This window comes from Cervus canadensis, chromosome 25 (assembly GCF_019320065.1).
Source record: "Cervus canadensis isolate Bull #8, Minnesota chromosome 25, ASM1932006v1, whole genome shotgun sequence".
NCBI lineage: Eukaryota > Metazoa > Chordata > Mammalia > Artiodactyla > Cervidae > Cervus > Cervus canadensis.
Window position 1 is genome coordinate 53,081,932 of NC_057410.1, and position 25,869 is coordinate 53,107,800.

The 25,869-nt window shown below is 40.1% G+C and overlaps 1 protein-coding gene across 3 annotated transcripts in view; it reads left to right on the forward strand.

Annotated features, from left to right (window-relative positions):
• The window catches only part of TSPAN8 (tetraspanin 8), a 278,039-nt gene that overhangs the window by 182,912 nt on the left and 69,258 nt on the right, over positions 1–25,869 (forward strand). Inside the window, exon 1 of one of the 3 annotated variants that reach the window (XM_043447175.1) lies at positions 25,279–25,350. The exons of the other annotated variants lie outside the window; for them this stretch is intronic. The gene's annotated coding sequence lies outside the window, so the exon portion shown is untranslated. Of the gene's footprint in view, positions 1–25,278; positions 25,351–25,869 lie in introns of those variants that run through there. 3 annotated transcript variants of the gene reach the window in all.

Here is a 25,869-nt window from a genome sequence, read left to right on the forward strand (position 1 = left end):
AAAACCAAACCATCTTCTGTCCTTAGAATAAACATTCTAGAATTGAATAGTACTCACAAGGTTATTTTCTGACATCTCAGTGCTTTTAGTTAGTGGGTTAGACATCACATATAGATATTGATGACTATGATAAATCCTATTTTTCTATTTTCTAAAATATATTAGCAATATTTTTCTACCATCTTCACTAAGCAAAGGTACTTCTAAAATATCCTTGCTTTGGGGCAAAATCTGTGAAGAATCAAATCAAAATGGCCAAAACACATGGAAAGATGCTCAAAATTACAATTAGTTGGGAAAACAAAAAGTAAAACAATGATGAGATATCTCTTTACATCCATCAGGCAGGAAAAATGCAAAAAGCAAAAACACACATTGCTCTTGGTGATGTGAATAAAAGTGCACTTTCATATATTCCTGGTGGAAATGGAGGTTTTATACAGATTATTTTGGAAATAAATCTTGCAACATTTCTTAAAATTATAAATACATCATTAACCTCAGTCTGGCATTTCTTTCTTCAGAATCTAACTCACAGAGACTAAAGCACTAGTATATAAGATATAGGCCCAAGGTTTCTACAGCAGTTTTATTTATTGTCATAAAACAAACAAAACCTGAAACTAGTTGAATACCCTTCAGTAAGGGATTGTTGTGAATAAATTAAGGTATGTCTATACCATGGAATATTATGGGAATTTCCCTGGTGGCTCAGATGGTAAAGAATCCGCCTATAATGCGGGAGACCTGGGTTCAATCCCAGGGTTGGGAAGATCCCCTGGAGAAGGGAATGGCTACCTACTCCAGTATCTTGCCTGGGAAATCTCATGGGCAGAGGAGCCTGGCAAGCTACAGAACATGGGGTAGCAAAGGGTCAGACATGACTGAGCAACCAACATTTCTTTTCAAAAAAAGTGAATTGGTACAATGCTAGTTGTTTAGAAGAATTTCCATCAGAGAGTGGTGAGGGAGAAAAGCAAGATGTATAGAAAAGTATATTACATGAGCCCATTTTATAAATTGTTGATCAAAAACTTTTATAGGTATACATTTAACCTGTATAATTTCTCTATACACATATTTACATAAGCTTGTATGGTGATGGAAATGGATGAATACACACTAGGTTTTTTGGAAGGAGGTGGGAATGATTGCAGTGGTGGCATGTGAAAAATATAAAAGAGGCTAATATAAGAAAAATTGAGTGTGGTCACATTTAGGCAAAATTGTATGCATAATTCTTACAAAAGAATTTTTGAAATAATAGATCATTATCAAAATAAAGCATTCTGTCTTTCAGTTTTCTGGATCTCTGTTAGATTAAGATTAAAAGAGGATGTGAAGATGCTGGAAGAAGTCAAATAATGCTGAAAAATTTGGACCTTGAAGATTGGCTGAAGACCTTTATGAGCCTAAAGTTTGCAGTGTAATGAAGAGGAGCAGGTTGCATTCAATCATTTCAAAGTGCTGGTGCCACCAAGTGGTGTCTGAAGCAATTGTTGGTGCCATTTTATTACCCTAAGTAAAAGAACTCTTGGCTTACATATGCCTTGCATAGCAAAAGGTCTATGGAGGGTTCTAAATCTCCTTGGGATGAAGCACACACCTGTTATCCTGACACTGACATGAAGAGGAAGCATGAAAATGGATAGGGAGCCAAATCTTTTGCCCTAGAATCTGAGCTCCCATTTGTTTCTCGAATTGGCAAGTGCTTCACTATGACCAACTTTCACCTGTCAAGACCCTGGAGATGTGATCAATATTTTCTAACTACTAGGACTAGTTTTACAACTTGTGTGACTTCTTTAATTGCCTGATCTCTTTATATAGGTTTTCTTTCTCTTTTTTAAAATTAATTTATTTTTTATTGAAGGATAATTGCTTTACAGAATTTTGCTGTTTTCTGTCAAACCTCAACATGAATCAGCCTTAGGTATACATATAGCCCCTCCCATTGAACCTCCCTTCCATCTCCTTCCCCACCCCACCCCTCTAGGTTGATACAGAGCCCCTGTGTGAGTTTCCTGAGCCAGACAGCAAATTCCTGTTGGCTCTCTATTTTACACATGGTGATGTAAGTTTCCATGTTACTCTTCCCATACATCTCACCCTCTCCTCCCTTCTCCCCATGTCCATAAGTCTTTTCTCCATGTCTGTTTCTCCATTGTTGCGGTGTAAGTAAATTCTTCAGTACCATTTTTCTAGATTCCATATATGTGTTAGAATACGGTATTTATCTTTCTCTTTCTGACTCATTTCACTCTGTATAATAGGTTCTAGGTTCATCCACCTCATTAGAACTGACTCAAATGTGTTCGTTTTTATGGCTGAGTAATATTCCATTGTGTATATATACCACATTTATCCATTCACCTGTTGATGGACATCTAGGTTGCTTCAGTGTTCTAGCTATTGTATATAGTGCTGCAACGAACAATGGAGTACATGTGTCTCTTTCAATTTTGGTTTCCTCAGGGTATAGGAGTGAGATTGGAGTGGGATTGGAGTAGGATTGGAGTGGTGGTTTTATTCCTAGTTTTTTAAGGAATCTCCATACTGTCTTCCATAGTGGCTGTATCAATTTACAATCCCACCAACAGTGTAAGAGTGGTCCCTTTTCTTCAAACCCTCTCCAGCATTTATTGTTTGTAGACTTTTTGATGAGGGCCATTCTAACTGGTGTGAGGTGATATCTCACTGTAGTTGTGATTTGCATTTCTCTAATAGTGAGCGATGTTGAGCATCATTTTATGTGTTTGTTAGCCATTTTTATATCTTCTTTGGAGAAATGTTTATTTAGGTCTTTTCCCCACTTTTTGACTGGGTTGTTTGTTTTTCTGGTATTGAGTTGTATGAACTGCTTGTATATTTTGGAAATTAATCCTTTGTCAGTTATTTCATTTGCCATTATTTTCTCCCAATCTGAGGGGTGTCTTTTCACCTTGCTTATACTTTCCTTTGCTGTGCAAAATCTTTTAAATTTAATCAGGTCCTGCTTGTTACTTCTTTTTTTATTTCTGTTTCTCTAGGAGGAGGATCTGGCTTTGTTTTATGTCATCGAGTGTTCTGCCTAAGTTTTCCACTAAGAGTTTTATAGTTTCTGGTCTTACATTTAAGTCTTTAATCCATTTTGAGTTTATCATTATGTGTGGTGTTAGGAAATGTTCTAATTTCATTCTTTTACATGTAGCTGTCCAGTTTTCCCAGCATCATTTATTGAAGAGGCTATCTTTGCCCCATTTTATATTCTTGCCTCCTTTGTAAAAAATAAGGTACCTATAGGTGGATGGGTTTATTCTTGGCTTTCTATCTTATTCCATTGATCCATATTTCTGTTTTGGTGCCAGTACCATACTGTCTTGATGACTGTAGCTTTGTAGTATAATCTGAAGTCAGGAAGATTGATTCCTCCAGCTCCATTCTTCTTTCTCAAGACTGCTTTGGCTATTCAAGGTCTTTTGTGTTTCCATATGAATTGTAAAATTTTTTGTTCCAGTTCTTTGAAAAATGGCATTGGTAATTTGATAGGGATTACATTAAATCTGTAGATTGCATTTGGTAGTATAGTCATGTTCACAATATTGATTCTTCCTACCCAGGAACATGGTATATCTCTCCATCTGTTTATGTCATCTTTGATTTCTTTCATTAGTGTCTTATAATTTTCTGTATACAGTTCTTTTGTCTCCTTAGGTAAGCTTATTCCTAGATATTTAATTCTTTTTGTTGCAATGGTGAATGGGATTGATTCTTTAATTGCTCTTTCTGATTTTTCATTGTTAGTATATAGAAATGCAAGTGATTTCCGTGTATTGATTTTGTATCCTGCAGCTTTGCTAAATTCACTGATTAGTGCTAGTAATTTTCTGATACTATCTTTAGGGTTTTCTATGTACAGTATCATCTGCAAACAGTGAGAGCTTTACTTCTTTTTTCCAATCTGGATTCCTTTTATTTCTTTTCTTCTCTGGTTGCTATAGCTAGGACTTCCAGAAGTATGTTGAATAGTGGCACAAGTGGACACCCTTGTGTTGTTCTTGATCTTAAGGGAAATGCTTTCAGTTTTTCACCATTGAGAATAATGTTTGCTGTAGACTACCATATATGGGCTTTACTATGTTGAGGTAGGTTCCTTCTATGCCCATTTTTTGAAGAGTTTTAATCATAAATAGGTGATGAATTTTGTCAGAAGTTTTTTCTACATCTATTAAGATGATCATATGGTTTTTATCTTTCAACTTGTTAACATGGTGTATCACATTGATTGATTTCTGTGTATTGAAGAATCCTTGCATCCCTGGAATAAACCCAACTTGATCATGGTGTATGAACTTTTTGATGTGTTGCTGAATTCTGTTTCCTAAAATTTTGTTGAGGATTTTTGCATCTATGTTCATCAGTGATATTGGCCTGTAGTTTTCTTTTTTGTGTGTTTTCTCTGTCTGGTTTTGGTATCAGGGTGATGGTGGCCTTGTAGAATGAGTTTGGAAGAGTTCCTTCCTCTAAACTTTTTGAAAGGGTTTTAGAAGGATAGGCATTAGCTCTTTCTAAATGTTTGATAGAATTCTCCTGTGAAGCCATCTGGTCCTGGACTTTTGTTTTTTGGGAGATTTTTGATCACAGCTTCAATTTCAGTGCTTATAATTGGATTGTTCATAATTTCTATTTCTTCCTGGTTCAGTCTTGGAAGATTGAACTTTTCTAAGAATCTGTAATTTCTTCCAGGTTATTTATTTTATTGCCATAAGGTTGTTCATAATAGTCTCTTATAATCCTTTGTATTTCTGTACTGTCTGTTATAACCTCTCCTTAATCATTTCTAATTTTGTTGATTTGATTATTCTCTCTTTTTTAAATGAGTCTGGTTAGTTCAGTTCAGCTTAGTTCAGTCGCTCAGTTGTGTCTGACCCTTTGTGACCCCATGGACTGCAGCACGTCAGGCCTCCCTGTCCATCACCAACTCCTGGAATTTACTCAAAGTCATGGCCATCCATCAGTTATGCCATCCAACCATCTCATCCTTCATTGTCCCCTTATCCTCCCGCCTTTGATCTTTCCAAGCATCAGGATCTTTTCAAATAAGTCAGTGCTTCGCATCAGCTGGCCACACTATTGGAGTTTCAGCTTCAGGATCAGTTCTTCCAATGAATATTCAGGACTGATTTCTTTTGGGATGGACTGGCTGGATCTCCTTGCAGTCCAAGGGACTCTCAAGAGTCTTCTCCAACACCACAGTTCAAAAGCATCAATTTTTTGGCGCTCAGATTTCTTTATAGTTCAACTCTCACATCTATAGATGACTACTGGAAAAACCATAACCTTGACTAGATGGGCCTTTGTTGGCAAAGTTATGTCTCTGCTTTTTAATATACTCTCTAGGTTGGTCATAACTTTTTCCCCAAGGAGTAAGATTCTTTTTATTTCATGGCTGCAATCACCATCTGCAGTGATTTTGGAACTCCCCAAAATAAAGTCTGCTACTGTTTCCACTGTTTCCCCATCTATTTGCCGTGAAGTGATGGGACCGGATGCCATGATCTTAGTTTTCTGAATGTTGAGCTTTAAGCCAACTTTTTCACTCTCCTCTTTCACTTTCATCAAGTGGCTCTTTAGTTCTTCTTTGCTTTCTGCCATAAGGGTGGTGTCAACTGCATATATGAGAGCATTGATATATCTCCCGGCAATCTTGATGCCAGCTTGTGCTTCTTCCAGACCAGCGTTTCTCATGAGGTACTCTGCATAGAAGTTAAATAAGCAGGGTGACAATATACACCCTTACCCCTTTTCCTATTTGGAACCAGTCTGTTGTTCCATGTCTAGTTCTAACTGTTGCTTCCTGACCTGCATACGGATTTCTCAAGAGGCAGGTCAGGTGGTCTCCTTAAGAATTTTCAACAGTTTGTTGTGATCCACACTGTCAAAGGCTTTGTCGTAGTCAATAAAGCAGAAACAGATGTTTTTCTGGAACTCTCTTGCTTTTTCGATGATCCAGCGGATGTTGGTAATTTGATCTCTGGTTCCTCTGCCTTTTCTAAATCCAACTTGAACTTCTGGAAGTTCATGGTTCACGTATTGCTGAAGCCTGGCTTGGAGAATTTTGAGCATTACTTTACTAGCGTGTGAGATGAGTGCAATTGTGCAGTAGTTTGAGAATTCTTTGACTTTGCCTTTCTTTGGGATTGGAATGAAAACTGACATTTTCCAGTCCTGTGGCCACTACTGAGTTTTCCATATTTGCTGGCATATTGAGTGTAGCACTTTCACTGCATCATCTTTTAGGATTTGAAGTAGCTCAGCTGGAACTCCATCACCTCCACCAGCTTTGTTCGTAGTGATGCTTCCTAAGGCCCACTTGACTTCACATTCCAGGATATCTGGCTCTGTGAGTGATCACACTATCATGATTATTTGAGTCATGAAGATCTTTTTTGTATAGTTCTTCTGTGTATTCTTGCCACCTCTTCTTAATATCTTCTGCTTCTGTTATGTCCATACCATTTCTGTCCTTCATTGAGCCCATCTTTGCATGGAATGTTCCCTTGGTATCTCTAATTTTCTTGAAGAGATCTCTAGTCTTTCCCATTCTATTGTTTTCCTCTCTATCTTTGCACTGGTCACTGAGGAAGGCTTTCTTATCTCTTCTTGCCATTCTTTGGAACTCTGCATTCAAATGGGTATATCTTTCCTTTTCTCCTTTGCTTTTTGCTTCTCTTCTTTTCACAGCTATTTGTAAGGCCTCCTCAGACAGCCATTTTGCTTTTTTTTGCATTTCTTTTTTTTGGGGGATGGTCTTGATCCCTGTTTGCTATACAGTGTCACAAATCTCTGTCCATAGTTCATCGGGCATTCTGTCTATCAGATCTAGTCCCTTAATCTATTTCACTTCCATTTATAATCTTTAGGGATTGAATTTAGGTCATACCTGAATGGTCTAGTGGTTCTCCTCGCTTTCTTCAATTTAAGTCTTAATTTGGCAATAAGGAGTTCATGATCTGAGCCACAGTCAGCTTCCAGTCTTGTTTTTGCTGACTATATAGAACTTCTTCATCTTTGGCTGCAAAGAATATAATCAATCTGATTTCTGTGCTGCCCATCTGGTGATGTCCATGTGTAGAGTCTTCTCTTGTGCTGTTGGAAGAGGGTGTTTGCTATGACCATGCGTTCTCTTGGCAAAACTCTGTTAGCATTTGCCCTGCTTCATTCTGTACTCCAAGCCAAATTTGCCTGTTATTCCAGGTATTTCTTGACTTCCCACTTTTGCATTCCAGTCCCCTATAATGAAAAGAACATCTTTTTTGGGTGTTAGTTCTAGAAGGTCTCGTACGTCTTCAGAGAACCATTCAACTTCAGCTTCTTCAGCATTACTGGTCTGGGCATAGACTTGGATTACCATGATATTGAATGGTTGCCTTGGAAATGAACAGAGATCATCCTGCCATTTTTGAGACTGCATCCTAGTACTGCATTTCAGACTCTTGTTGACTATGATGGCTGCTGCATTTCTTCTAAGGGATTCTTGTCCACAGTAGTAGATGGTCATTGGAGTGAAATTCACCCATTCCAGTCCATCTTATTCGCTGAATCCTAGAATGTTGACATTCACTCTTGCCATCTCCTGTTTGACCACTTCCAATTTGCCTTGATTCATGGACCTAACATTCCAGCTTCTTATGCAATATTGCTCTTTACAGCATCAGACCTTGCTTCTATCACCAGACACATCCACATCTGGGTGTTGTTTTTGCTTTGGCTCTGTCTCTTCATTTTTTCTGGAGTTATTTCTCCACTGATCTCCAGTAGCATATTGGGCACCTACCGACCTGGGGAGTTAATCTTTCAGTATCTTATCTTTTTGTCTTTGCATACTGTTCATGGGATGCTCAAGGTAAGAATATTGAAGACTGTCTAAGGGTTTGTCAATTTTTTTTATCTTCTCGAACAACCGGCTTTTAGTTTTATTAATCTTTACTATTGTTTCTTTCATTTCTTTTTCATTTATCTCTGCTTGAATATTTATGAATCCTTTCCTTGTACTAAGTTTGGCTTTCCCCCCTTCTTTTTACAGTTACTTTAGGTGTAAAGTTAGGTTGTCTATTCTATGCTTTTCTTGTTTCTTGAAGTAGGATTGTATTGCTATATACTTCCCTCTTAGAACTGCTTTTGCTGCATCCGATAGGTTTTGAGTTGTGTTTTCATTGTTATTTGTTTCTAGAAATTTTTTGATTTCCCTTTTGATTTCTTCAGTGAAAGTGAAGTCGCTCAATCATTCCAACTCTTTTTGACTCCATGGACTGTAGCCTACCAGGATCCTCTGTCCATGGGATTTTCCAGGCAAGAGTACTGGAGTGGGTTGCCATTTACTTGTTGGTTATTTAGCAATGTTTTGTTTAATCTCCATGTGTTGGTGTTTCTTACAGTTTTTTTTCTTGTTATTGATATCTAGTCTCATAGCATTGCAGTCAGAGAAGATGCTTGATATGATTTCAATTTTCTTCAGTTTAATGACGTTTGATTTGTGACCAAGATGTTGTCTATGCTGGTGAATGTTCCATGTGCACTTGAGAAGAAGGTGTATTCTTCTGCATTTGGATGGAATGCCTGAAGATATCAATGAGACCTATGTCATCTAATGTTTCATTTAAGACTTGTGTTTCCTTATTAATTTTCTGTTTTGATGGTCTATCCATTGGTGTGAGTGGGGAGTTAAAGTCTCCCACTATTATTGTGTTACTGTCAATTTCTCCTTTTATGTCTGTTAGTGTTTGTCTTATGTATTGAGGTGCTCCTATGCTGGGTGCATAGATATTTACAATTATATGTCTTCCTCTTGATTTGGTCCCTTGGTCATTATGTAGTGTTCTTCCTTATCTCTTGTAATCTCTTGCAAATTGGAAGTGGTCAAACAGGAGATGGCAAGAGCAAATGTTGACATTTTAGGAATCAGGGAATTAAAATGGACTGGAATGGGTGAATTTAACTCATTAAGAAGAAGTTATTTTTAGGTCTATTTTGTCTGATATAAGGATTGCTACTCCAGCTTTCTTTTGCTTCCCATTTGCATGGAATACATTTTTCCATCCTCTCACTTTCAGTTTATATGTGTCTTGAGGTCTGAAGTGGGTTTTTTATAGACAGCATATATATGGGTCTTTTTTTTTTTATCCATTCAGCTAGTCTGTGTCTTTTGGTTGGAGCATTTAATCCATTTGCATTTAAAGTAATTATTGATATGTATGTTCCTATTGCCATTTTATAATTGTTTGGGGTTGATTTTGTAGATCTTTTTTCTTCTATTGTATTTCTTGTCTATATAAGTCCATTTAACATTTGTTGTAAAGCAGGTTTGGTGGTACTTAATTCTCTTAACTTTTGCTTGTCTGAACAGCTTTTTTATTTCTCCATCACTTTTGAATAAGATCCTTGCTGGGTACAGTAATCTTGGTTGTAGATTTTTCCCTTTCAGTACTTTAAATATATCCTGCCATTCCCTTCTGGCCTGCAGAGTTTCTGCTGAAAGATCAGCTAGTAAACATCTGGGGTTTCCCTTGTATGTTATTTGTTGCTTCCTTCTTGCTGCTTTTAATATTCTTTCTCTGTGTTTAGTCTTTCTTAGTTTGATTAGTATGTGTCTAGGTGTGTTTCTCCTTGGGTTTCTCCTGTATCAGACTCTTTGTGCCTCTTGGACTTGATTGGCTACTTCCTTTACCATGTTGGGGAAATTTTAAACTATAATCTCTTTAAAAGTTTTCTCACACCCTTTCTTTTTCTCTTCTTCTGGGACCCCTATAATTCAAATGTTGGTGTGTTTGATATGGTCCTAGAGGTGTCTGAGACTGCCCTCAGCTCTTTTCATTCTTTTTACTCTGTTCTACTCTTCAGAAGTTACTTACACCATTTTATCTTCCAGCTCACTGATTCGTTCTTCTGCTTCAGATATTCTGGTATTGATTCCTTCTAGAGTATTTTTGATTTCAGCAATTGTGTTGTTTTTCTCTGTATGCTTATTCTTTAGTTCCTCTAGGTCTTTGTTAATTGATTCTTGCACTTTACCCATTTTGTTTTAAGGTTTTTGATCGTCTTTACTGTCACTATTCTGAGTTTTTTGTCAGGTAATTCTCCTGTTTTTCTTCATTTATTTGGACCTCTGTGTTTCTAGTTTGTTCCTTCATCTGTGCAGTATTTCTCTGCCTTTTCTTTTCTTTTTCTTTTTTTTAAAGTTATTGTGTTTGAGGTCTCCTTTTTCCAGGCTTCAAGGAAAGTTGAATTCTTTCCTTGAAGAAGGTTGAATTCTTTCTTCCTTTTGGTTTCTGCCCTGCTAAGGTTGGTCCAGTGGTTTGTGTGAGCTTTGTATAGGGTGAGATTTGTGCTGAGTTTTTGTTTGTTTTTGTTTTTCCTCTGATGGGCAAGGCTGAGTGAGGTGGTTCTCCTGTCTGCTGCTGATTGTATTTCTGTTTTTGTTTTGTTTGTTGGTTATATGGGGCATCCTGCACAGGGTGCTACTGGTGTTTGGGTGATGCTGGTCTTGTATTGAAGTGGTTTCCTCTGTGTGAGTTCTCACTGTCTGGTACTCCCTAGGGTTAGTACTCTGGTAGTATAGGGTCTTGGAGTCAGTGCTCCCACTCCAAAGGCTCTGGGTTTGATCTCTGCTCATGAACAAAGATTCCACAAGTGGTGTGTTATGGCATTAGGGTAGAGTGAAACAAATATCCAAAAATGAGAAACCAAAGACGAACCCCAGACAAATGGCAGTTACAAAATCAAGCAAATAATAATTAAAATAATGGAATATACACATATACACCCATAAGCAACATGGGAACAGTCCAACAAAAATAAAGTACGGTAGATTGTTCCAGTGAACAAAGGAAATAAAAAATTATATTTACTGGTTAAGAACAAAACTAACTTCAGCACAAACTGAAAACAAAACTAAAGCAAGGTGCTGGTTGAGGAATAAAGCAGTGAAAATAAAACTAACAAATATGTTTGGAGGAAAGGAGAGAAAGAAAAGAAAGAAAGAATAGATATACAAAGTTAAATAGAGGTAGATAAAGAAGATTTATATATGTTAAAGATTAACTGCAAGGGGAAAAGAACAGTAGGAAAAGCAAACAAAGGAGTAAATGTAGAAAAAATAATAATAGGTTTAAAAATTAAAAATAAAAAAAGAGAAAAGAAAGAAAAAAAAAAAGAGGAAAACTCCACAGACCTGCAAAAGCCCAACATAGAGGCAGAGGTTTATGACAACAGTAAAAAATGTGACTGAGGAAAAAGAAAAAAGTTGACAACTACACCAGGGGTGGGGGGGGGTGGTGAAGGAGAAAAAAGAAGAAAATCCAAAAGAATCTGCAGAACAAGTCAAAAACTAAAAATAATGAATGGTTTTCTTGAGTCTCTGTTGTTAGAATCCTTTTCCTTGCTGGGAATCACAGTCCACCTCACCTCCCTAGGATGCCCTCCAACTCTGCGCTGATCTCTGGACTTGCTGTGGGGGCAGCTCAGAGTCTAACCTGGTCCTACTCCTGTGTGTTCTTGCCTCCAATGTCCACAGCTATCAGAGCTAGTGTGTTTTCTTTTGTGGGAGTGCTCAGTGACCTTTTATATATTCCATAGACACAGAGTCTGCTTAGTTGACCATGTGGATTTAATCTGCAGGTTGTACAGCTGGTGGAAAGGTTTTGGATCATCTTCCTTAGCCACACTGCCCCCGGGTCTCAATTGTGGTTTTATTTCCACCTCTACACGTGGGTCGTCCGCTGGGGGTTTAGCTCCTGAGATTGCCCTGGAGGTCTTGGGTTTGCCCCTGTGAGGACCAGATGTAGAGGTGGTGCAGCTGCTTGGGTCACAGGGGTTCTGGCAGCACCAGGTACCCAGGGGGGTTGGCGGCTAGGGTAGTATGAAATATAGTGCTCTAGAAGGGTATGGCCACCAGTATTGGCCAATACGCTCCAGTATTCTTGCCTGGAGAACCCCTCTCTGACAGAGAAGCATGGCAGGCCACAGTCTACAGGGTCGCAAAGAGTCGGACAGGACCAAAGCAACTCTACGTGCATAAGCACAAGACTTTCTTTTCTTTTTTTTTTCCCCTGTGTCAGCTCTGCCCCAGTGAGAGTTGAGCGTGAAGGTGGTGCAGCTGCTTGGCTTGCGGGGACCTTGGCAGCGCCAGGTGTTCAGGGACACAGACTGCCTCTGCAGCAGGAGTTATGGCCTGACCAGAGTCTTTTCTCGAGCCTCTTGTAGCTGGCGATCAGAAGACCTCTTTGGCCAGTCTTTCTCCATAGCTCCACCTGTTCAGGCACTTAGAGGGATTGCTTGCCTAGGGACCTTCTCTGTTGTTGGGCGCATCGGGCATATCGGGCATATCGAGGGGCACCCTGGGCGGGGTTCTACTCTGTAGTTCAGTGTGTTGGGTGTTTGATGGGCCAGCCTCTCTATTGTTCAGCTGCCAATGCTGGCATGTGGAGAGAGAGAGGCAATGGTGATGGCTCCACCCTTTACGCATGACTCAGCAGTATCACCTTGCTTCCATGGCTGCCTGGTTTTCCAACACAGGCATTTCCCACCACGATCTCCTCCCTCACATCCCCTCGATCCGTCTCTCTGCAGTCAACAGCAGCCCTTGCCCTGGGATTGCTCCACAATTCTTAAACTCTATCTCCCAGCTGCTGCGCCTTCCAGGAGACCCGTATTCCTGCCTTGGATATGTATAGGTCCAGCAAGGACTGTCTGATTCTCATTCCATTTAGGCTGCCACAGATCAGCTGTTTCACTCTCAGCCTTAAATGTTTCTCCTCTGACTCAGACAGTTGCCCCACTGTGGGGATCGGACCCCTGCTTCAGTTCCCCCACCCACCGAGAGTAGGTCCAGTCCTGCTAACACTCCTGTTTCCCCCCAGTTCCTTCATCCCACCGAGCTTTGCGTGGTTCTATATACTCTTTCCCACTGGTCAGGTCCTCCTGTCCACTCTCAGCTGGTGTTCTGCATGCGCTTCTGTGTCTAAGGTATACTTCTGATATTTCTGATGTATCTGTGGAGAGATATGTACTCCACGTCCACCTACTCTTCTGCCATCTTGTTCTCCTAGGTTTTCTCTTTTTATTGCCACCATCCTAGCTTCACCTTTTCGTTATTTCCTTCCTAGCTACATCTTCATGGACTTCTCTATCCTCAGTTTGTCTCTGCTCCAATCTAGCCATAATTCACTTTTAGACTAAGTTTCCTGAAGTCCTGGTCGATTAACAACACTACTCAAAATCCTTCAATTGTTCCTCCCTTCCCACAAACTCTGACCTCGGAGCACAAGTTTTCAATAGGGTGACTGTAATGCCTCAATTTGCCTGGGATGGTCTCAGGGTACTTCTGTTGTCCCAATGTAATTAGTGTGACTTTATTCACTCCCCAAAGTGCTCTGGTTTTGATACTACATTATATTGACGTCCTAACTTTTAATCACTCGATTCTCCTGTCTCTGTGTGCATGTGTGCTATGTCGCTTCAGTCATGTCCAACTCTTTGCAACCCTATGGACTGTAGCCCATTAGGCTTCTGTGTCTATGGGGTTCTCCAGGCAAGAATTCTGGAGTGGATTGCCGTGTCTTCCTCCAGGGGATCTTCCCTACTCAGGGATTGAACCAGCATCTCTTACGGTCTCCTGAATTGGCAGGTGGTTCTTTACTATTAGCACCACCTGGGAAGTTATACATCCGATAACTAAATTAACTGAAGTATGTAAAAAGTTACTGGTGAATGGAGGAATTGGGTACAGGTAGAAAGTAAATCTTTTTCCTCAAACAATCAAAAACTAAATATAAATTACTTGGGATCTATTACCCTATCTAAAATTTGTTTTCTTCTGCCATTTACATGAGAAGTGGAGTTTTTGATTCTAACTCTAGTAAGAAAATCTACCTTTGTATTGTTTATGTAGCTCATTTTGTTTCACACAGATGGGAATAGTCTTATCCGGGACCTGATAAACAGCACATTAATAATTTGTTAATGTGAGAAATCTTCAGCTAAGTAATTATATAGAAATTTAAAGAACTTTGAAGTGGTTGAAACACTTATATGTGAGCTCCTTCAGCAAAAAAGGTTGTATCTATTTTTTAATCCAACTGTACAAGTACAGTTCTTGTATATAAATGGTGTCAAATAGAAATTAAAGCATTCTCTGCCAGGTTATAGAACTGAAATTCAGACACTGCACTCTGATTTAACTATTTTTTCTTCCAGTTTTATTAGGATATAGTTGGCATACAGCACTGTGTAAATTTAAGGTGTACAGCATAATTTGGTTTACATACATCATGAAGTGATTATTGCAATAAGTTTAGTGAGCATCCATCATATCATATAGATATAAAACTAAAGAGATAGATTTTTTTTTTATTGTAATGAGAACTCTTAAGGTTTACTCTCTTGACAACTTTCATATGTAACACAGGGCAAGGTCAATTTTCTTTATCGTGTCACATATTACCTCCCTAAATGCTAATTAATCTTATAATTGGAAGTTTGTAACTTTTGACTGCTTTCACCCTATCCTCAAACACCCCCCCCCCAACCGCCCCACTTCCCACCTGTCATGAACACAAATGCAGTACCTTTTTCTGTGAGTTTGTTATTGAAGTAAAATTGACCTAAAATACTATGTTAGTTCCTGTTACATAACATAGTGATTTGATATTTCTGTACATTTTGAACTGATCACCACCATAAGTCTTGTTATGATATGTCACCATACCAAGATACTTTTGACTATATCCCCCACACTGTACATTTCATACCCATGGCTCATTTATTTAGCAGCTGGAAGTTTATACATCATAATCTACCTCTTTGAATTGCTCCTGTTGGGGACTGTCTGTGCTTCCTGGACCTGGAATTCTGTTTTCCTTCCCAAGTTAAGAAAGTTTTCAGTTATTATGTCTTCCAAGTATATTCTCTGCCCCTTTCTCTGTCTCTTCTCCTAGGACCCCTACAATGCAAATGTTCGTATGCTTGATGTTGTCTCAGATGTCTCTTAAACTGTTCTCATTTCTTTTTGTTTTGCCTCTTGTCTGTTTTCTGTTCAGCTTCAGTGTTTTCCATTACTCTGTCTTCCAGCTTGCTTATCTATTCCTTGGTATCATCTAATCTACTGTTGATATCTTCTAATGTATTTTTCATTTCAGTTATTATATACTTCATCTCCATTTGTTTCTTCTTTATATTTTCCAACTCTCACTCTCTTCTAATTTCTCACTCAATTCTAACTTCTCACTCTGTTCATCCAATCTTTTCCTGATTTCTTTGGACATCTTTACAATCATCACTTTGAACTCTTTGTTGGGTAGATTGCCTAGCTGCCCTTTAGTTGTTGTTCTGGGGTTTTGTCTTGTTCCTTCTCTTTGAACATGTTCCTCTGTTATCTCGTTTTTATTGCTGTGTTTGTGGTAGGTTGGTTACATTTTTTGACTGTGGAGAAGTGGCCTTCTGTAGGAGACATCCTATGTGCCCCAGCAACACTCTCTCTTCTGGTCACCAGAGCTACATGCTCTGGGGGTGTCCACTCTGTGGACTGAGTGGTGCCCTCTTCTGCTGTGGTGGTCTGACCTCTGTGGGTGGCTGGCCCTGGACTGGTTGTTTTCCATACTGTGCCTTGGGTAGAGGTTGTTGGTTTCTGATTGGCAAGGCTGGGTCATGAGATGCCTGGCTGTGGAGCCCAGGGAGGGGGTGGGCTAGTCCAACGCTAGTGCAGGCTCACTGCTAGGTGGAGCCTGGTTTGGATGTGGGTGATTGTTGGGCTGAGATTTCTGGATCTAGTGTTGGCCTGCTAATGGGTGTGGCCGATTCCTCATACAGCTAGTTGGAGGGTTTGTGGTTTCCCTAGGCTGGCCCATTGATGAGCTGGCTGGCTGAGGGGTTCAAGCTAGTATTGGAGCTAGTGTTGGCCTGCCGGTGGGTGGACTGGGTCCTGACACAGCAGGCTGCAGGGCTGAGGTGGTCTTGGGGCTGGTGTCTGCCTACTGGTGGGCAGAACTGGGTCCTGGGGTCTCTGGCTCTAGGACCTGGGATTCCCAGGGCTAGTGGGCAAGGCATCCTGGGACTGGTGCTTGCTCACTGTGGGTGAGGCTGGGTCCTGGGGTTAGTGCTGGCTCACTGGAATTCATTACACTTTCCAGAGTAGAGTCTTGTGTTCCTGAAGAGAACAGATGTGTGGATCATCTCCATCTTTACACCTCCACAGGCTTCCCTCTGCCTACACGAAAAGTCCAAACTCCTTGGCAGAGCTTGTGACTCTTGTGTGTCTCTTTTTGCCCAGGAAATATCCATCCTCGACTTTCCTGGGAGCCGCACCACTCCTGTTACTTTGGGGAAATACCCAGGTCCAATGCCTGCAGGCCTGAACATTTTCAATTTTGAGTGAAGAGAAAGAAGGACTGAAAGTTGTTGGAAGTGGTTTGTTTCAGGCACAAATTGTAGATTCTGTTGCTGACACACATTCTAGATTAAGGCACTTTAAGATGGGACCATCTGCTCCAGTTATCTGGAATTACTTAGCTGTCATGGAGTCTTTCAATGACTCGCTTATTCATTGTTATCCACAACCTGTCAATAAATTGTCTTCTTCTTTTTCCCTGTTTTCTTTGGCTTAATTTGACAAAACTTTGCTTGTCCTGACTAGACAAAACTGCTAACCAAACGGGGCTGGCACAAAATTCTTTCATGATCTGACCCCGAGGTAGCTAACCAGAAGCCACTTTCTGACTTTGGTTCCTAAAATGGGACATGTTTAGAAAACGAGACTCAGAAGTCTTTCTTATCTACCAAATGAATTCCTAGTTCCTCAATGCTGGGCTCTGGCACCTGTCTGGTAAACTTCCCTGGTCTTTTTCCCCAGACAATTCTGCATCCTGTGTGTACATAGCAAGAATAGAAATCAACTTTTATTATGTGTCCAAGACCATGCTAAGCATTTTTAACTCATTAACTAATTTACTTATTCCTACTGTCTAATAAAAATAAGTATGGTTATTACCATTCTGTCTATGGATGCTGAACAGGGGCAGAAGGTTAAGTAATAACCTAAAGCTCAACTAGTTAGCGGCACAGCTTGGATTGTAACCTTGCCATTCAAGGCTGTGAATCACTGTATTGTACTGACTCCTGGAGGTTCTTTACGATGGCCCTTTTGAATGTGTTCACATGCTTATCTCCACCCCCAGGCTGAGATTCTGTTGAGGGCAAGGATTTTTGCTTTGTTCAACATTGTAATTCCAGATCACAGCAGGTACCAAGCATACAGAGGAGACTCAGTAAATGAGAGGATGAACCAGTGAATAAATTCTCTGTGGCACCTGTAACACTTAATCACTTATTTGATGTATGCAATTACTTTATTTCTTCATTCTGAGATGCATGTTTTAAAAACTGCTTCTGAAATTAGAAAATATCTTACAAATGTATATATTTAATATGGTGGCTTTATGCCCCTCATCATCTTGAAAAATGATATTACAGTGATACATCCCACAATCCACAGAATCAAGGAAATATCAGGATAATTTTGGTTACACCTATTGCAAACCATAGCAATTGAGCTCCTCCTCATTGGCGCCTCCCTTCTGAAACATCACCTCTGTCTGTCTGGCTCACTCTTACTAAATTGGGTTGTTCCTGTTCATTTCATTGAACCTCATGAGTTTCCCCCCCTAAACCAGGGTTGTATCCGTAGATGGATGATTGCTTGTTACCATGGTATTAATAAATTAATCTGGCCTTGAAATGGGCCAAGACAAGTTTAGATATCAGATAAAATGAGTTTGGAAGCATTGAAGGCTGGGCCTTTGTGGGTGAGGAATCAAGTGCATAAAAAGGGACCATGGTTTGATTACCTTCTTTACCTGCCTCCTCGTGTGGTCACAGAATGTGTGACCACAAAGACATCACTTTGTCTTCATTGTTTTCATCACAGTCTACCTGCCCTTGCATAAGAGTTACTTTTGGAGAATATGCTCAGGAAAACCAATCACTTTTCCCCTCCCCCAGTTCTAAGTCTGAATAATATTTACAATCAGTGTGGTTTTCCTCATGGGCCTATTCCTTTCCTCTCAATCCTCACCCAATTAGAATGAGAACTGCATATTGGAGGTGCTGTGGCTGAAATGTCTCTTAAATATGCACTGATTTTTTTTTTCCCAGTCCCTGAGAAATAGCCTTTAAATTGCTGACCTTGTTCTCAGCCTTCTGGTGCCCTCTCTAGTCCTTCTTCTCTACTAGTTTTGACTAGTTACTATAGTAAAATCAATCCAATTTACTCATTCATTTGTTTAAAATACCTCTACTGCTTCTCCATTACTTTCCAAATGGAGACCCTTGCACATTGGTCGATATTCACAACCCAGTTTCTGTTGGGATTTTATGGAAAGATTCTAAACCATATTCTTTCACTGTTAGGATATCATGGACATTAAGTTATCCTATCAATTTAATGCAACATTTTCAAGGAGAAACAATAAACAAAACAAAGAAAACGGGTTTTGGTGGGGTTTGTTTTCAAACAAGTACATTAAAATGCATTCTGAGAGCTCAGTAGCTACTACATGGTTAGTAATTTTCCAAAATTGAATTCTTTTGGGTCAGCTGGAAGCCTTTTTTAATTGTGAGTGAGCACCTAACCAGAGATCTATAGAGGTGACATTTTTTTTTCCTCAGAGAATTTGATTGTTATTTGCAGAAGAGCAAATGAAGCAAATCTTCCTCAATCTGTGCAAAACATTTCATTGGTTTACCTCAGCTATATAAGTAAGAGAAAGTATGAGTCATTTTCTTGTTAGAAGGGTATAACTAGCTCTTTTATATTTTGACCTATTTAAACCCATACCCAGGAACACTGTCTTCAGCCTGGGGGTGGAGATGGTGTTGGGCAGGGTGCTGTGGTGAAGGAAGGCCTGGCACTCTGGGAAGAGGTGTACAGATCATCAGAAAGCAAGCATCTGATACAGCAGATCTGGAACCTCAGCCCTGGCTGCTGCCCCGGGGCAGAGGAGGGCACAGAGTCCTCTGTCAGGGGCCATGGAGGGTGGCTCCGGTAGTCTCAGGGCATCACATCCCAAGCTGCCCAACACCAGAGGGTTCCACATTTGGGAAACCAATACGCATCCTGACCCCAGAGCATTTGTTTTCACATTTCACTTTTTATTAGTCACTGTTAGTCAAAAAAGAGATATTTTAAGTCTTGAGTATTGATTTGGGTCACACATACTGTAAAGGCCCTCATTTCCATCTCTCCCCATCCTTGAAAAACAATAACCCAAGTGACAGCTTCTTTAAAGACTTAGTCTGCTGCTGTTACTTCATAGCAGCTGGAATTTATCCTCCCAGCATTAGGAGTCTATGATCATAAGTTAGGATTGGGGAACTGTCTCAGTTTCTTTTTGGCTCAGAGCTACCTCTTGCCTTAAGTACAACATTTATAGAAGGTACATTTAAGTGCAGCTTCTAAGAGCAAGGTTTCCTTTAATAGGCTGCGTCTCCTATGACACAGCAAGGATCATGCAACCTTCTCTCAGAATCCACGATGAGAGGTGAGAGGGCTCCGGCAGAACTAACCAAAGGAACAAATTTATAAGGGGATCAGAACTATGGAAAAAACCCGCTTGGATTGAATTGTTTTTCTCTCTCTTCAGATTTTCAGAGAAAGAAGCAAATGGCTGTAGCATACCTTTACAAAGAGATTTGTTTAAAATTTTAAAACAAGGCTTCCCTGGTGACTCAGTGGTGAAGAGTCTGCCTGCCAGTGTAGGAAACACGGGGTTCAACCCCTGATCCGGGAAGATCCCACATACTGTGGAGCAACGAAGCCCTTGCACCACAACTGCTGACCCTGCACTCCGCAGCCTGAAAACTGCAACTGCTGAGCCCCTGTGCTGAAACCACTGAAGCCCTAGCACCCTAAAGTCCACGCTCCACTGCAAGAAAAGCCACCGCAGGGAGAAGCCTGTGCACCTCAACTGGAGAGTAGCCTGCACGCGGGGAAACTAGAGGAAAGCCCACGCAGAAAGGAAGACCCAGTGCAGCCAAAAAGCCATCAATCATTAAATAAATAAAGTATAAATTTTTTTTAAACAAGCAAATAATTTTGAAAGTATATCTTGCAGGTGAAGTCTCTCCTCACCTTTAGAAGGAGGATAGCAAAAAAGGACAGTGCCTAGTACCTTACGGTACTCAAAAATGGTTTTGTAAATAAACAAAGCTTGCTCTCTTTGTGCATTCAGCTGACTCCCTGTATCTTCTCATAGAGGAAAGCCCATGCAGAAAGGAAAACCCAGTGCAGCCAAAAAGCCATCAATCATTAAATAAATAAAGTATAAATTTTTTTTAAACAAGCAAATAATTTTGAAAGTATATCTTGCAGGTGAAGTCTCCCCTCACCTTTAGAAGGAGGATAGCAAAAAAGGACAGTGCCTAGTACCTTACGGTACTCAAAAATGGTTTTGTAAATAAATAAAGCTTGCCCTCTTTGTGCATTTAGCTGACTCCCTGTATCTTCTCAATCTTTTAGCTTCAGTATTTTTTCTACATATACTTATCTCTAATGTCCAGAATGTCAGTGTTAATTATAAAGCTAATACTTACAAGCTTATATAGAATTACTGTTACTAAACTTACACAGAATTAGTGTTACGTGTGTGTTTTTGTGTATATACATATGTGTGTGTTGTTGTTTAGCCACTAAGTCATGTCTGGCTCTTATGCTACTCATGGACTGTAGCCATTGCAGGCTCCTCTGTGTGTGTATCTCTACACAATAATGCTAACAGCATAAGAATTAGGTGTTACTATTATTCTAATTTTAAAGACATTATACTGAGGCATAGAAGGAATTCCCAGGTGGCTCAGGAGTAAGGAATCCGCCTGCCGCATGCAGGACCTGCAGGAGATGTGGGTTTGATCCCTGCGTCAAGATCCCCTGGAGGAGGAAATGGCAACCCACTCCAGTATTCTTGCCTGGAGAATTCCATGAACAGAGGACCCTGTGGACTACAGTTCAGGAGGTCACAAAGAGTAGGATATGACTGAGAGACTGTACATGCATGACTGAGGTATAGACGGGGTTAAAAAATTTGCAAAGTTACAACAAGTGACAGGATTCAGATCTGCACAGTCACTGCTAGGTCCTCAGTTACCAGAAAAAATCCCCTAAATCTGTTCCCACTTGAAGCAGGAAAGTGAATCCAGGTTTCTCAGTGTCTGGGAGCAGGGGTTTGTTGTATAATCTCAGTTTACCAGGAAGCCAATGACTGTGCCCTGGATTCTGACTTTACAGGACTTGACCAACACAGTCTGATCTCTTCAGAGAGGTTGACACTGATTGGAAGCCTGCTTTGTGCCTGCTGCTTTCCTGAACCCTCTTCTAGACAGCATGTCATGGAATTCTCACAACAACCTATAGGGACGAATTCCTACTCATGTCTTACAGATGAGAACATTGAATCTTGGGAAGTGGACATCACTTTGTGAGGTCACACTGCTAGTAGATGGCTGAACTAGAACTCAGATCTGGACCCATCTGACTCTAGAGTTTACTTCATCCCTGATGTTACCCCCTACTTTTTAGACATTTCCAATCAATCTGCCTTTCCAACACTGTTAGTGGCAATATATTAATGACTGTATGTGGCCATTATAATGGCTGTAATGGCTGTATATGCCACTGTTAGTGGCATAATTAATGTATATTTTAATGAGCTGAGTGTTACACAGAGGATTTCTTGAGCTTTGTTCCTACCACAAAATATTAGTGAAGCAAATGGTAGGAAATCTTGCCAAACTTAAATTGGGACTGCTCATTTTATGTATTTTTCTTGAACATGGTTGATTGACCATCACAACCATTACATTAGTGTTGAACAACCAATATATTCTGGTTACAAACGTGAGAAAAAAATATAAGCAAAGGATCTGGTAGGCAGTCAACTCAGTGTATCACTATACTGCAGATTTGAATATAGGCTATTTTGAATGTAAATGGATACTTCTGAAATTCCCAACTAAATTTGACTTTCTTACTAGAGTCCAATTGACCTTTTATTTTAAAATTGGCTATTATTAGCACAGGGATAATGCTCAATCATATTTCTGTGTTTGTAAGCATCATGAAGGTAAAGGTTCTGGTTTCCAAATTGAATTGAGGAAGAGCTCAGTAAATGCTATGAATTTACTTAGTTACAAGAATCCACTTAGTCTGAAGTATGAAACTGATGAAGTTTGGGTGCTTCCTTCTTCTTGTTGACATTTTTCTTCTCCTTGAATGTCTGTTCACCCCAGGCCTCTACCACTTGTTTATGTTTGCTCTAAGCCCTGAGTAAAATAATCTGATCAGCACAAACATTGGTGACGTACTGATTTTTTTTTTTTTTTTGAGAAGTATTTGCAATTTCCAAAGGGAGTTAGAGGTAAGACTGAGTGTTCATGGTATTATACAGAACTTTCCTGTCTCTAATGGGCAGGGGGCCTCCAAGACCTGCGCACCAGTTCAGGAGCAGGTGATTGAGGTACTAGATAAGCTCTGTTAGAGGGGAGAATGCTGTGTTTCATGTGCAGACATCAATGTGGCATTGTGTGTGATGCCCACTATTATCTTCCCTTTAGTCTCATAGTGATTCCGTGGTGAAGGCAGGGTCAGAGATCAGAGCACCCACCACCTGGCTTCGGACTTGTATTCACTGCTCACCTTTGTCTTGGTGCCACGTGTGAGATGTTTGGTTTGGTTTCTCTCAGTGTATTCACTTGGCGCATTATCCCTTGCCACCGTCCCTTCCAGGGGAATCAGTGCTGAGAACAATGAATAACCACACAGTGTAACCCAGACAGACATCTCAACAGAGCTAGCGGAAAAGCCTCCATGATTTCCTAACATTCATCTAGAGATCAGCAAACTAAGGCTGTTGAGCCAAATACTGGGGAATGCTTGTTTTTGTACACCAAAGAGCTAAGAGTGACTTTTACATTTTTAAACATTTGAGGGGAAAAAAAGAAAAAAAGAATATTTTGTGATATGTGAAAATTATGAAATTTAAATATCAGTGACCATAAAGTTTCATTGGAACAGAGCCACACTCTTCATGTACCTATTGTTTACGACTGCTTTTATACAATAATGGCAGAGTTGTGTAACTTTGACAAAGGCCTGCAAAGCTTAAAATATTTATTATCTGACCTTCCACAGGGAAAGTTTGCTGAATCCCAATTTAGTCACTCATTTGGCATCCACCAGGAGAGCTGCCTGGAAATCACTGTTAGGCAGACCCATGCCATTTTTCCCTTGTAGGCATCTGTTTTCTCTGGAAGTTCTGCTACCTTGATTAATTGCATCAGTGGATATTAATATTGGACAAGATAGCTTGTTGAGCCATCTAGGTTACCTGGTAATAGTGGTATGTTCTCAGTGCCTTGCCTGGGAATAATGAAACAGAAATAGCAGGAGCTATAACAGTCTTACAATGTAATTTCTCCTTTCGGTATACATTTCAGTGACTGAGTTTAAAAACCATTATGATTACAGGACAAAGCAAGATGAACACACAGTTCCTATCCATTTGGAAAATACAAACAAATGAAGGCCCAGAGAATTTAGACAACCATTCTAACAGCATATAGCTACTGAATGGGAAAACCAGGTCTAGAAACCCAAAATCTGACACCTCATTGCATTACCCTGCTACCCATGAATGGGACTGCCATATGTAGAATATTGTGAAGAATGTGTTTATAGTTTTCAGCCCGGGGTTCTTCTTGTTACTCATTTCCCTGGAAAAGCAATATACAGGCATTTAGATAATTAAATTAGGTCTAATCTATCTACTTTCTTCATTTGTGGGTAATTAAAAGATTCTTGGGGGAATCCTCTTTTACTTGAGATGAGACTGTCCCTGGATGAAGCTTAGATCTAACACTGAAGGCATCTATGCCCTGAGATTGTCACCCCAATCAGTGAACCACAGATGCATACACTTCTGCTCTATAGAGATTTTTGTTTCCCCAGAGACATGACCCTCTTAAAATATAGGGTGTGTGTGTACAGTGCAGGCAGATTTTCTACTGTCTGAGACACTCAGGATGCCCCGCTGTGCAATGACACACCTGTGATAACGGCTGCCGTGTAAATAGACTCTGCTACCCGTGGTTGTGGCAATGAGTTAGAGTTAGTGGATTTTGACACTGTACTTTCTGCACCACTAGTTTTTATAACTCAACCGTTCTTCCTGGAGATGATGAGTCTCTATTCTTCTAAATTGTTGTTTAGTCGCTAAGTCCTGTCGGACTCTTTTGTGACCCCATGGACTGTAGCCTGTTAGACTCCTCTGTCCGTGGGATTTCCCAGGCAAGAATACTGGAGTGGGTTGCCATTTCCTTCTCCAGGGGATCTTCCTGACCCAGGGATCGAACCTGTATCTCCTGCATTGGCAGGCGGCTTCTTTACCACTGAGCCATCAGGGAAGCCCCACTCTTCGGGATATGTTGCCCCAGTAAAGAAGCACATGTGCAAAGCTGCATCCTAGACAAAGGAACAGTGTCAAGCTTCTGACCTTAGCCTGTATTATTTTATATACAGAAATTCACAGGAAAACAAAGAGGACAAGATGTGTGAAACTAAAAAGAATTAAAAGATTAATGCTACACACCCGAAATGTGTGTAAATTTAATGTCAACCTTTCCTTTAATTTTCAGGATTCAGTCTTGGCAGTTCTGCTTTATTGATGGTGATTCTATGTGTAATGTATGAACAAACATCTGATTAGTTTATTAGAGTAAAAGTGTAAATAGCACAGTCATGCCCGACTCTTTGCGACCCCAAGGACAGAAGGAATTCTCCAGGCAAGGGTACCGGAAAGGTTTGCCATTTCCCTCTCTAGGGCATCTTACTGACCCAGGGATGGAATCTGGGTCTCCTGCATAGCAGGCAGATTCTTTATAGACTGAGCTACCAGGGAGGCATAGTATATTTATGTTCATCTTAACAGCTAAAATGTTTTAGTTTGTTCTTTTACTTTTGTCCATATGTCTTGGTTTTTTGCAGAAAATTGTTGAATTGTAACCAATTTGAAACAACCATAGTGGAGTAAGGTTATTCAAATAATGGTGGAACTGGGTGGGGTGGGGTGGGGTGGGTTGGAACAGGGCGGGGTTGCTCAGGAGGAGGGCTCATGGTGGCACTTTACAGGTTCCAACTTGAAGAGTGTGGGCTCATTGGCCAAATGATGTCACAATAGATAATGTATGTAAGATAGCATCACTATATTTCATATACTGAAGCCCGCAGAGCAAATGGAAGCTTCCTGTCTCTACACTGACTCCTGTCCCAGGGTAACTGATTAATGCTAATGATAATACAGCTAAGTATGCTGATTAGTTATGCCATAAAAAGCAACCAGGGAAATCTCTTAGAAAAAGTTCTCCCTCCTCCCCTCCTTCCCTCTCCCTCTCTCTTCCCTTCTCTTCTTCCTTCCCTCCTGTCTTTCCTCCCTTCCTTTCTAACTGTTAAAACTTGTTTGTTCTCCCTATAAAAAGTACACTAATGTTGTTTATCCACTCTTATACTCACCTGGGACAAACAACAATTAACTTTGAACATGGAGACAGATGTCTGGGCAGACTTACCAGAAATCTGGTTAATCAAGTCTAGTCTGAAGACAAAACAGAAAGGATCACTCAGTAGTATTCCTGTGAGAGGAGGGACCTGCATTGCAGCTGTTCTCGCTAAGCTACTTGAAGATATTTTAAATGAAACAAACTGCTTTGATCAAACTGTAACATATGATGTAGTCTGAAATGAGAGAAGAGTATAAATCTCTGAAAGTCACACAAGTGATGAGATTTTTAAGT